General features: G+C 47.4%; 1 long non-coding RNA gene across 1 annotated transcript; it reads right to left on the bottom strand.

The window, feature by feature from the left end:
• Positions 1-21: 21 nt before the first annotated feature.
• Positions 22-416, bottom strand: LOC120998412. The gene is made up of 3 exons (XR_005778356.1): positions 387-416; positions 180-303; positions 22-81 (listed from the first exon to the last, which is right to left on the bottom strand). It is a non-coding gene; the product is annotated as an uncharacterized LOC120998412 (long non-coding RNA).
• Between the last annotated feature and the right edge of the window lie 12,090 nt (positions 417-12,506).

Genomic DNA, 12,506 nt, shown 5'->3' with positions numbered 1-12,506 from the left:
GGAGCTTCTCCTCTGGACAGTCCTGGGAATACAGAGGACAGGGACATCTCTCGGGGGGACTTCTCCTCCTGGAGTCAGAACCTATAGGAGATAACACACAGACTGTATTATATATGAGATTATGGGAGTAGTATCCAGGGGACCCTTACATCTCTATCATCAGGAAGGTCTCCTCTCACCTGGAGATGTCAGAGGCCGGGGCTCCTCCATCATGGCCTCCTCGTACAGATCCTCCTGTCCTTCTATATACTCCCACTCCTCCAGGGAGAAATACACCGCCACATCCTGACACCTTACAGGAACCTGACAACACAATGACACCGTCATCACCCAGACCCCTCCAGTGCTGTTACTGGAGAACCTCCCAGTATTCCCAGCAGGGTCACCTCTCCAGTCAGCAGCTCCATCATCTTGTGGGTGAGTTCTAGGACCTTCTCCTCATGTATCAGGGGGGGAGGCTCTGTGATGGGGGTCCACCCTCCTGACTCCTGGATGATGGGAGTCCTCCCCGATGTCTTCTTCACTAGGGTGTAATCCTGTGGATGGAGAGAGACACTGACTCCAGATCTCCCCTCAGAATCCCTCCCGGGATCATGGCCCCATCTCCAGTAATCTAGTCCCTAGAAGCTGGAATATCCTTCCCCTCCAGCCCCTTCTGGACTCTTCTAGAGAATCCCCCATCCCCCTCCCTCTGGCAGAGAGCTCCATAGTCACTGCTCTTACAGTAAAGACTCCTCCTCTATGTTGTGGAGAAGCCTTCTTTCCTCTAGACGTAGTGGAGGCCTCCTTCTTCTAGTATCATCTAGACGTCAGACTAGTGGTAGAAATCCTCCCTCCAGGCCACACTGGGGACAACCTGCCTACTTCCCTCCTCATGGCTCCGCGGTGGCCGATCTTCAGCTTCTCCGTCCCTTGGAAGGTCTGGAGGCCGTTCTCCAGGAGCCTCTTCCTATCACTTCCTATGATGGATTCTCCAGAATACAATAAAGAGGAGAGAAATCTAGAAAGGTTTACCTCTCCGCTCAGCAGGGAGATGATCTCCAAGGTGAGGTCTAATATTCTTCTGCTGATCTCCTTCCTGTCCATCCTTGGTGGAGGAGCTGGAGGAGATGCTCCAGGACAAGGAGAGACCCCGGGGATAAAGGGGGATTCTGGAGAGAAGAAGAGAGACCCTGACCAGGACCTGCTCTGTATCTGTGCACTGCAAGAGCTGCAGGACCTGGGATGACGTCACTGCCATGTGATCAGGAGGGGCGGGGCTCAGCAGTGGAGAGAAGTGGTGATGTAGGACCTGTGATGACGTCACCATCATGTGATTAGGAGGGGCGGGGCTCAGCAGTGGGGAGTAGTGGTGATGTAGGACCTGTGATGACGTTGCTGTCATGTGATCAGGAGGGGCGGAGCTCAGCAGTGGAGAGAAGTGGTGATGTAGGACCTGTGATGACGTCACCATCATGTGATTAGGAGGGGCGGGGCTCAGCAGTGGGGAGTAGTGGTGATGTAGGACCTGTGATGACGTTGCTGTCATGTGATCAGGAGGGGCGGAGCTCAGCAGTGGAGAGAAGTGGTAATGTAGGACCTGTGATGACGTCACTATCATGTGATCAGGAGGGGCGGAGCTTTGTAAGGACAGACGAAAAGGGAGAAGAGTAAGAAATGAAAGCCAGAGAAATGCTGGGAGTTGTAGTCCTCTCCTCTTCTACCTCCTCCTGTAATGTCCTCTGATATCACATAATAACAGGCTGGACATGCTGGGAGTTGTAGTCCTCTCCTACCTCCTCCTGTAATGTCCTCTGATATCACATAATAACAGGCTGGACATGCTGGGAGTTGTAGTCCTCTTCTACCTCCTCCTGTAATGTCCTCTGATATCACATAATAACAGGCTGGACATGCTGGGAGTTGTAGTCCTCTCCTCTCCTACCTCCTCCTGTAATGTCCTCTGATATCACATAATAACAGGCTGGACATGCTGGGAGTTGTAGTCCTCTCCTACCTCCTCCTGTAATGTCCTCTGATATCACATAATAACAGGCTGGACATGCTGGGAGTTGTAGTCCTCTCCTACCTCCTCCTGTAATGTCCTCTGATATCACATAATAACAGGCTGGACATGCTGGGAGTTGTAGTCCTCTCCTACCTCCCCCTGTAATGTCCTCTGATGTCACATAATAACAGGCAGGACATGCTGGGAGTTGTAGTCCTCTCCTACCTCCTCCTGTAATGTCCTCTGATATCACATAATAACAGGCTGGACATGCTGGGAGTTGTAGTCCTCTCCTACCTCCTCCTGTAATGTCCTCTGATGTCACATAATAACAGGCTGGAGATGCTGGGAGTTGTAGTCCTCTCCTACCTCCTCCTGTAATGTCCTCTGATATCACATAATAACAGGCTGGACATGCTGGGAGTTGTAGTCCTCTCCTACCTCCTCCTGTAATGTCCTCTGATATCCCATAATAACAGGCTGGACATTCTGGGAGTTGTAGTCCTCTCCTACCTCCTCCTGTAATGTCCTCTGATATCACATAATAACAGGCTGGACATGCTGGGAGTTGTAGTCCTCTCCTACCTCCTCCTGTAATGTCCTGTGATATCACATAATAACAGGCTGGACATGCTGGGAGTTGTAGTCCTCTCCTACCTCCTCCTGTAATGTCCTCTGATATCACATAATAACAGGCTGGACATGCTGGGAGTTGTAGTCCTCTCCTACCTCCTCCTGTAATGTCCTCTGATATCACATAATAACAGGCTGGACATGCTGGGAGTTGTAGTCCTCTCCTACCTCCTCCTGTAATGTCCTCTGATATCACATAATAACAGGCTGGACATGCTGGGAGTTGTAGTCCTCTCCTACCTCCTCCTGTAATGTCCTCTGATATCACATAATAACAGGCTGGACATGCTGGGAGTTGTAGTCCTCTCCTACCTCCTCCTGTAATGTCCTCTGATATCACATAATAACAGGCTGGACATGCTGGGAGTTGTAGTCCTCTTCTACCTCCTCCTGTAATGTCCTCTGATATCACATAATAACAGGCTGGACATGCTGGGAGTTGTAGTCCTCTCCTACCTCCTCCTGTAATGTCCTCTGATATCACATAATAACAGGCTGGACATGCTGGGAGTTGTAGTCCTCTCCTACCTCCTCCTGTAATGTCCTCTGATATCACATAATAACAGGCTGGACATGCTGGGAGTTGTAGTCCTCTCCTCCCTCCTCCTGTAATGTCCTCTGATATCACATAATAACAGGCTGGACATGCTGGGAGTTGTAGTCCTCTCCTACCTCCTCCTGTAATGTCCTCTGATATCACATAATAACAGGCTGGACATGCTGGGAGTTGTAGTCCTCTCCTACCTCCTCCTGTAATGTCCTCTGATATCACATAATAACAGGCTGGACATGCTGGGAGTTGTAGTCCTCTCCTACCTCCTCCTGTAATGTCCTCTGATACCACATAATAACAGGCTGGACATGCTGGGAGTTGTAGTCCTCTCCTACCTCCTCCTGTAATGTCCTCTGATATCACATAATAACAGGCTGGACATGCTGGGAGTTGTAGTTCTCTCCTACCTCCTCCTGTAATGTCCTCTGATATCACATAATAACAGGCTGGACATGCTGGGAGTTGTAGTCCTCTCCTACCTCCTCCTGTAATGTCCTCTGATATCACATAATAACAGGCTGGACATGCTGGGAGTTGTAGTCCTCTCCTACCTCCTCCTGTAATGTCCTCTGATATCACATAATAACAGGCTGGACATGCTGGGAGTTGTAGTCCTCTCCTACCTCCTCCTATAATGTCCTCTGGTATCACATAATAACAGGCTGGACATGCTGGGTGTTGTAGTCCTCTCCTACCTCCTCCTGTAATGTCCTCTGATATCACATAATAACAGGCTGGACATGCTGGGAGTTGTAGTCCTCTCCTACCTCCTCCTGTAATGTCCTCTGATATTACATAATAACGGGCTGGACATGCTGGGAGTTGTAGTCCTCTCCTCCCTCCTCCTGTAATGTCCTCTGATATCACATAATAACAGGCTGGACATGCTGGGAGTTGTAGTCCTCTCCTACCTCCTCCTGTAATGTCCTCTGATATCACATAATAACAGGCTGGACATGCTGGGAGTTGTAGTCCTCTCCTACCTCCTCCTGTAATGTCCTCTGAGATCACATAATAACAGGCTGGACATGCTGGGAGTTGTAGTCCTCTCCTACCTTCTCCTGTAATGTCCTCTGAGATCACATGACGTCCTGGACTTGCTGGGGGTTGTAGTCCTCTCCTCTTCTACCTTCTCCTATAATGTGTGAAGCATGTGGTGAGATAAGTGAGTGAGAAGGATGGTGGTGATTGGACTGCCTGTTACCGTAGTTACTGGGGTCCATCAGAGAGGTGTCCTGGGGTCTTCAGGGTCGTCATCCCAGGGGCGTTGGACATTGGACACATGGGAGGCAGCGTCTACTCCATATCCCAGTGTCCTAGAGGATATCGGCCAGACGCCAGGATCTATAGCTGCTGTCATATCTGCAGGAGGCCCAGCGCAGAAGAAGGGATCAGAAGTCGGAGCGTTAGTCCCGGGCACACAGCCCATGGTAGAGTGGAATTCTTGGCGAGGTTCCTACGAGATTGTGATGTGAGATGTGAAGTGCACCAGCCAGACAGGAGAGAGCCGGGGCAGGGTTATCACATTGTTAGGCCTCATGCACACCACCGTATGTATTCTGCGGAACGGAACAGCCGCCCCTGGTAGAACAGTCCTGTCCTTCTCCGTAATGCTTGTTCTATTTTTTTGTGGAACGGAAATACGGAAACGGAATGCACATGGAGTACCTTCAGTTTTTTTTCTGACTCATTTAAATAAATTGTTCCGTATGTGGTCCGCAAAAAAACCCGGAACAGACACGGATAGAAAATATATTCATGTGCATGAGCCCTTAAGGTCCATTCACACGTCCATATATGTTTTGCGGATCCTCAGAACACTGACACCGGCCATGTGCACACGGCCAGCACTATAATAGAAAACGCCTATTCTTGTCCGCTATTGCGGAGCCGCGGAACAGAAGTGCGGATGCAGACAGCACACTGTGTGCCGTCCACATCTTTTCTGGCCCCATTGAAAATGAATGGGTCCGCACCTGTTCGGCATAATTGCGGAACGGATCCGGACCATTCATATGGACGTCTGAATGGAGCCTAAGTAAGGACAACCTGGCTGACGTCTCCGTTCTCACCCCCCATTTTGTGTCTCTGATCGTTGTAGTAGCTCATGAACTTAAAGTACTGGCTGAGGGCAGCATTTCTGGTGGTCAAGTCTTATCACAAGAAGCAGAAGCTCGCACGTTCCAAGAAGTTGAGGTAATAATGTCTTCTGCGCCATATGTACCTATAGGTCCTCTCTGTGAGATTGGTGATTGGTTCAGTAACTCTGTGTTCTGATTGTCCAATAAAATCTCATAGAAAACAGTCAATGTGATTGTCTGTAAAGGCTTTGTATGTGTCTTCAATCAGAGTATGTTTGAATCTCACCGTGTCTGTGCCGTCATCTCTGAATCTCACCGTGTCTGTGCCTTCATCTCTGAATCTCACCGTGTCTGTACCTTCATCTCTGAATCTCACCGTGTCTGTGCCTTCATCTCTGAATCTCACCGTGTCTGTGCCGTCATCTCTGAATCTCACCATGTCTGTGGCGTCATCTCTGAATCTCACCGTGTCTGTGCCTTCATCTCTTAATCTCACTGTGTCTGTGCCTTCATCTCTGAATCTCACCGTGTCTGTGCCGTCATCTCTGAATCTCACCGTGTCTGTGCCATCATCTCTGAATCTCACCGTGTCTGTGCCGTCATCTCTGAATCTCACCGTGTCTGTGCCGTCATCTCTGAATCTCACCGTGTCTGTTCCTTCATCTCTTTGAATCTCACCGTGTCTGTGCCGTCATCTCTGAATCTCACCATGTCTGTGCCGTCATCTCTGAATCTCACCATGTCTGTGCCTTCATCTCTGAATCTCACTGTGTCTGTGCCTTCATCTCTGAATCTCAATGTGTCTGTGCCTTCATCACTTTGAATCTCACCGTGTGTGTGCCTTCATCTCTGAATCTCACTGTGTCTGTGCCTTCATCTCTGAATCTCACTGTGTCTGTGCCTTCATCTCTTTGAATCTCACAATGTCTGTGCCTTCATCTCTGAATCTCACTGTGTCTGTGCCTTCATCTCTGAATCTCACTGTGTCTGTGCCTTCATCTCTGAATCTCACTGTGTCTGTGCCTTCATCTCTTTGAATCTCATCGTGTGTGTGCCTTCATCTCTTTGAATCTCACTGTGTCTGTGCCTTCATCTCTTTGAATCTCCCCGTGTCTGTGGCTTCATCTCTGAATCTCACCGTGTCTGTGCCTTCATCTCTTTGAATCTCATCGTGTCTGCGGCTTCATCTCTTTGAATCTCATCGTGTCTGAGCCTTCATCTTTTTGAATCTCACCGTGTCTGTGCCTTCATCTCTTTGAATATCACTGTCTGTTCCTTCATCTCTTTAGAATCTCACTGTGTCTGTGCTTTCATCTCTTTCAATCTCACCGTGTCTGTGCCTTCATTTCTTTGAATCTCGCCGTGTCTGTGCCTTCATCTCTTTTAATCTCACCGTGTCTGTGCCTTCATCTCTTTGAATATCACTGTCTGTTCCTTCATCTCTTTGAATCTCACTGTGTCTGTGCCTTCATCTCTTTCAATCTCACCGTGTCTGTGCCTTCATTTCTTTGAATCTCGCCGTGTCTGTGCCTTCATCTCTTTTAATCTCACCATGTCTGTGCCTTCATCTCTTTTAATCTCACCATGTCTGTGCCTTCATCTCTGAATCTCACCGTGTCTGTGGCTTCATCTCTGAATCTCACCGTGTCTGTGCCTTCATCTCTTAATCTCACCGTGTCTGTGCCTTCATCTATTTGAATCTCACCGCGTCTGTGCCTTCATCTCCTTGAATCTCACCGTGTCTATGCCTTCATCTCTGAATCTCACCGTGTCTGTGCCTTCCTCTCTGAATCTCACCGTGTCTGTCTCTTCATCTCTGAATCGCACCGTGTCTGTGCCTTCATCTATTTGAATCTCATTGTGTCTGTGCCTTCATCTCTTTAAATCTCACCGTGTCTGTGCCTTCATCACTTTGAATCTCACTGTGTCTGTGCCTTCATCTCTGAATCTCACCGTGTCTGTGCCTTCCTCTCTGAATCTCACAATGTCTGTGCCTTTATCTCTGAATCTCACCGTGTCTGTCTCTTCATCTCTGAATCGCACCGTGTCTGTGCCTTCATCTATTTGAATCTCATTGTGTCTGTGCCTTCATCTCTCTAAATCTCACCGTGTCTGTGCCTTCATCACTTTGAATCTCACCGTGTCTGTGCCTTCATCTCTGAATCTCACCGTGTCTGTGCCTTCCTCTCTGAATCTCACAATGTCTGTGCCTTTATCTCTGAATCTCACCGTGTCTGTCTCTTCATCTCTGAATCGCACCGTGTCTGTGCCTTCATCTATTTGAATCTCATTGTGTCTGTGCCTTCATCTCTTTAAATCTCACCGTGTCTGTGCCTTCATCACTTTGAATCTCACCATGTCTGTGCCTTCATCTCAGAATCTCACCGTGTCTGTGCCTTCCTCTCTGAATCTCACAATGTCTGTGCCTTTATCTCTGAATCTCACCGTGTCTGTCTCTTCATCTCTGAATCGCACCGTGTCTGTGCCTTCATCTATTTGAATCTCATTGTGTCTGTGCCTTCATCTCTTTAAATCTCACCGTGTCTGTGCCTTCATCTCTTTGAATCTCACCGTGTCTATGCCTTCATCTCTGAATCTCACCGTGTCTGTGCCTTCCTCTCTGAATCTCACTGTGTCTGTGCCTTCATCTCTGATTCTCACTGTGTCTGTGCCTTCATCTCTGAATCTCACTGTGTCTGTGCCTTCATCTCTGAATCTCACCGTGTCTGTGCCTTCATCTCTGAATCTCACTGTGTCTGTGTCTTCATCTCTTTGAATCTCACCATGTCTATGCCTTCATCTCTGAATCTCACCGTGTCTGTGCCTTCCTCTCTGAATCTCACAATGTCTGTGCCTTTATCTCTGAATCTCACTGTGTCTGTGCCTTCATCTCTGAATCCCACTGTGTCTGTGCCTTCATCTCTGAATCTCACCGTGTCTGTGCCTTCATCTCTGAATCTCACCGTGTCTGTGTCTTCATCTTTTTGAATCTCACCGTGTCTGTGCCATCATCTCTGAATCTCACTGTGTCTGTGTCTTCATCTCTTTGAATCTCACCATGTCTGTGTCTTCATCTCTGAATCTCACCATGTCTGTGTCTTCATCTCTGAATCTCACTGTGTCTGTGCCTTCATCTATTTGAATCTCACCGATTCTGTGCCTTCATCTCTTTGAATCTCACCACGTCTGTGCCTTCATCTCTGAATTTCACGTTGTCTGTGCCTTCATCTCTGAATCTCACCTTGTCTGTGCCTTCATCTCTGAATCTCACCGTGTCTGTGCCTTCATCTCTGAATCTAACCGTCTCTGTGCCTTCATCTCTGAATCTAACCGTGTCTGTGCCTTCATTTCTTTGAATCTCACCGTGTCTGTGCCTTCCTCTCTGAATCTCACCGTGTCTGTGCCTTCCTCTCTGAATCTCACCGTGTCTGTCTCTTTATCTCTGAATCTCACCGTGTCTGTGCCTTCATCTTTTTGAATCTCACCGTGTCTGTGCCTTCATCTCTTTAAATCTCACCGTGTCTGTGTCTTCATCTCTGAATCTCACCATGTCTGTGTCTTCATCTCTGAATCTCACCTTGTCTGTGCCTTCATCTCTGAATCTCACCGTGTCTGTGCCTTCATCTCTGAATCTAACCATCTCTGTGCCTTCATCTCTGAATCTAACCGTGTCTGTGCCTTCATTTCTTTGAATCTCACCGTGTCTGTGCCTTCATCTCTGAATCTCACCGTGTCTGTGCCATCCTCTCTGAATCTCACCGTGTCTGTCTCTTTATCTCTGAATCTCACCTTGTCTGTGCCTTCAACTTTTTGAATCTCACCGTGTCTGTGCCTTCATCTCTTTAAATCTCACCGTGTCTGTGTCTTCATCTCTGAATCTCACCATGTCTGTGTCTTCATCTCTGAATCTCACCGTGTCTGTGCCTTCATCTATTTGAATCTCACCGATTCTGTGCCTTCATCTCTTTGAATCTCACCACGTCTGTGCCTTCATCTCTGAATCTCACCTTGTCTGTGCCTTCATCTCTGAATCTCACAATGTCTGTGCCTTTATCTCTGAATCTCACTGTGTCTGTGCTTTATCTCTGATTCTCACTGTGTCTGTGCCTTCATCTCTGAATCTCACTGTGTCTGTGCCTTCATCTCTGAATCTCACCGTGTCTGTGCCTTCATCTCTGAATCCCACCGTGTCTGTGTCTTCATCTTTTTGAATCTCACCGTGTCTGTGCCATCATCTCTGAATCTCACCGTGTCTGTGTCTTCATCTCTTTGAATCTCACCATGTCTGTGTCTTTATCTCTGAATCTCACCATGTCTGTATCTTCATCTCTGAATCTCACCGTGTCTGTGCCTTCATCTCTTTGAATTTCACCACGTCTGTGCCTTCATCTCTGAATCTCACCTTGTCTGTGCCTTCATCTCTGAATCTCACCGTGTCTGTGCCTTCATCTTTTTGAATCTCACCGTGTCTGTGCCTTCATCTTTTTAAATCTCACCGTGTCTGTGTCTTCATCTCTGAATCTCACCATGTCTGTGTCTTCATCTCTGAATCTCACCGTGTCTGTGCCTTCATCTATTTGAATCTCACCGATTCTGTGCCTTCATCTCTTTGAATCTCACCACGTCTGTGCCTTCATCTCTGAATCTCACCTTGTCTGTGCCTTCATCTCTGAATCTCACCTTGTCTGTGCCTTCATCTCTGAATCTCACCGTGTCTGTGCCTTCATCTCTGAATCTAACCGTCTCTGTGCCTTCATCTCTGAATCTAACCGTGTCTGTGCCTTCATTTCTTTGAATCTCACCGTGTCTGTGCCTTCATCTCTGAATCTCACCGTGTCTGTGCCTTCCTCTCTGAATCTCACCGTGTCTGTCTCTTTATCTCTGAATCTCACCGTGTCTGTGCCTTCATCTTTTTGAATCTCACCGTGTCTGTGCCTTCATCTCTTTAAATCTCACCGTGTCTGTGTCTTCATCTCTGAATCTCACCATGTCTGTGTTTTCATCTCTGAATCTCACCGTGTCTGTGCCTTCATCTATTTGAATCTCACCGATTCTGTGCCTTCATCTCTTTGAATCTCACCACGTCTGTGCCTTCATCTCTGAATCTCACCTTGTCTGTGCCTTCATCTCTGAATCTCACAATGTCTGTGCCTTTATCTCTGAATCTCACTGTGTCTGTGCCTTTATCTCTGATTCTCACTGTGTCTGTGCCTTCATCTCTGAATCTCACTGTGTCTGTGCCTTCATCTCTGAATCTCACCGTGTCTGTGCCTTCATCTCTGAATCTCACCGTGTCTGTGTCTTCATCTTTTTGAATCTCACCGTGTCTGTGCCATCATCTCTGAATCTCACCGTGTCTGTGTCTTCATCTCTCTGAATCTCACCATGTCTGTATCTTCATCTCTGAATCTCACTGTGTCTGTGCCTTCATCTCTTTGAATCTCACCACGTCTGTGCCTTCATCTCTGAATCTCACCTTGTCTGTGCCTTCATCTCTGAATCTCACCTTGTCTGTGCCTTCATCTCTGAATCTCACCGTGTCTGTGCCTTCATCTCTGAATCTAACCGTCTCTGTGCCTTCATCTCTGAATCTAACCGTGTCTGTGCCTTCATGTCTTTGAATCTCACCGTGTCTGTGCCTTCATCACTGAATCTCACCGTGTCTGTGCCTTCCTCTCTGAATCTCACCGTGTCTGTCTCTTTATCTCTGAATCTCACCATGTCTGTGCCTTCATCTTTTTGAATCTCACCGTGTCTGTGCCTTCATCTCTTTAAATCTCACCGTGTCTGTGCCTTCATCATTTTGAATCTCACCGTGTCTGTGTCTTCATCTCTTTGAATCTCACAATGTCTGTGCCTTCATCTCTTTGATTCTCACCGTGTCTGTGCCTTCATCTCTGAATCTCACTGTGTCTGTGACTTCATCTCTGAATCTCACCATGTCTGTGCCTTCATCTCTGAATCTCACAATGTCTGTGCCTTTATCTCTGAATCTCACCGTGTCTGTGTCTTCATCTCTGAATCTCACCATGTCTGTGTCTTCATCTCTGAATCTCACTGTGTCTCTGCCTTCATCTATTTGAATCTCACCGTGTCTGTGCCTTCATCTCTTTGAATCTCACCACGTCTGTGCCTTCATCTCTGAATCCCACAATGTCTGTGCCTTCATCTCTGAATCTCACCGTGTCTGTGCCTTCATCTCTGAATCTCACCGTGTCTGTGCCTTCCTCTCTGAATCTCACCGTGTCTGTGCCTTCCTCTCTGAATCTCACCGTGTCTGTCTCTTTATCTCTGAATCTCACCGTGTCTGTGCCTTCATCTATTTGACTCTCACCGTGTCTGTGCCATCATCTCTTTAAATCTCACCGTGTCTGTGCCTTCATCATTTTGAATCTCACCGTGTCTGTGTCTTCATCTCTGAATTTCACTGTGTCTGTGCCTTCATCTCTGAATGTCACTGTGTCTGTGCCTTCATCTCTGAATCTCACAATGTCTGTGCCTTCATCTCTGAATCTCACAATGTCTGTGCCTTTATCTTTGAATATCACTGTGTATGTGCCTTCATATCTGATTCTCACTGTGTCTGTGCCTTCATCTCTGAATCTCACTGTGTCTGTGCCTTGATCTCTGAATCTCACTGTGTCTGTGCCTTCATCTCTGAATCTCACTGTGTCTGTGCCTTCATCTCTGAATCTCACTGTGTCTGTGCCTTCATCTCTAAATCTCACCGTGTCTGTGCCTTCATCTCTAAATCTCACCGTGTCTGTGCCTTCATCTCTGAATCTCACTGTGTCTGTGCCTTCATCTCTTTGAATCTCACTGTGTCTGTGCCTTCATCTCTTTGAATCTCACAATGTCTGTGCCTTCATCTATTTGAATCTCACCGCGTCTTTGCCTTCATCTCTGAATCTCACAGTGTCTGTGCCTTCATCTCTTTGAGTCTCACCGTGTTTGTTCCTTCATCTCTTTAAATCTCACCGTGTCTGTGCCTTCATCACTTTGAATCTCACCGTGCCTGTGTCTTCATCTCTTTGAATCTCACAAAGTCTGTGCCTTCATCTCTTTGAATCTCACCGTGTCTGTGCCTTCATCTCTGAATCTCACAATGTCTGTGTCTTCATCTCTCTGAATCTCTCTGTGTCTGTGCCTTCATCTCTGAATCTCACAATGTCTGTGCCTTCATCTCTTTGAATATCACTGTGTCTTTGCCTTCATCTCTTTGAATCTCACTGTGTCTGTGGCTTCATCTCTT

This window comes from Bufo bufo, chromosome 4 (genome assembly GCF_905171765.1).
Source record: "Bufo bufo chromosome 4, aBufBuf1.1, whole genome shotgun sequence".
In the NCBI taxonomy this organism is placed as follows: Eukaryota; Metazoa; Chordata; class Amphibia; order Anura; family Bufonidae; genus Bufo; species Bufo bufo.
Note: the sequence above shows the minus strand (reverse complement) of the source record. Positions and strands in the feature narration are given on the sequence as shown.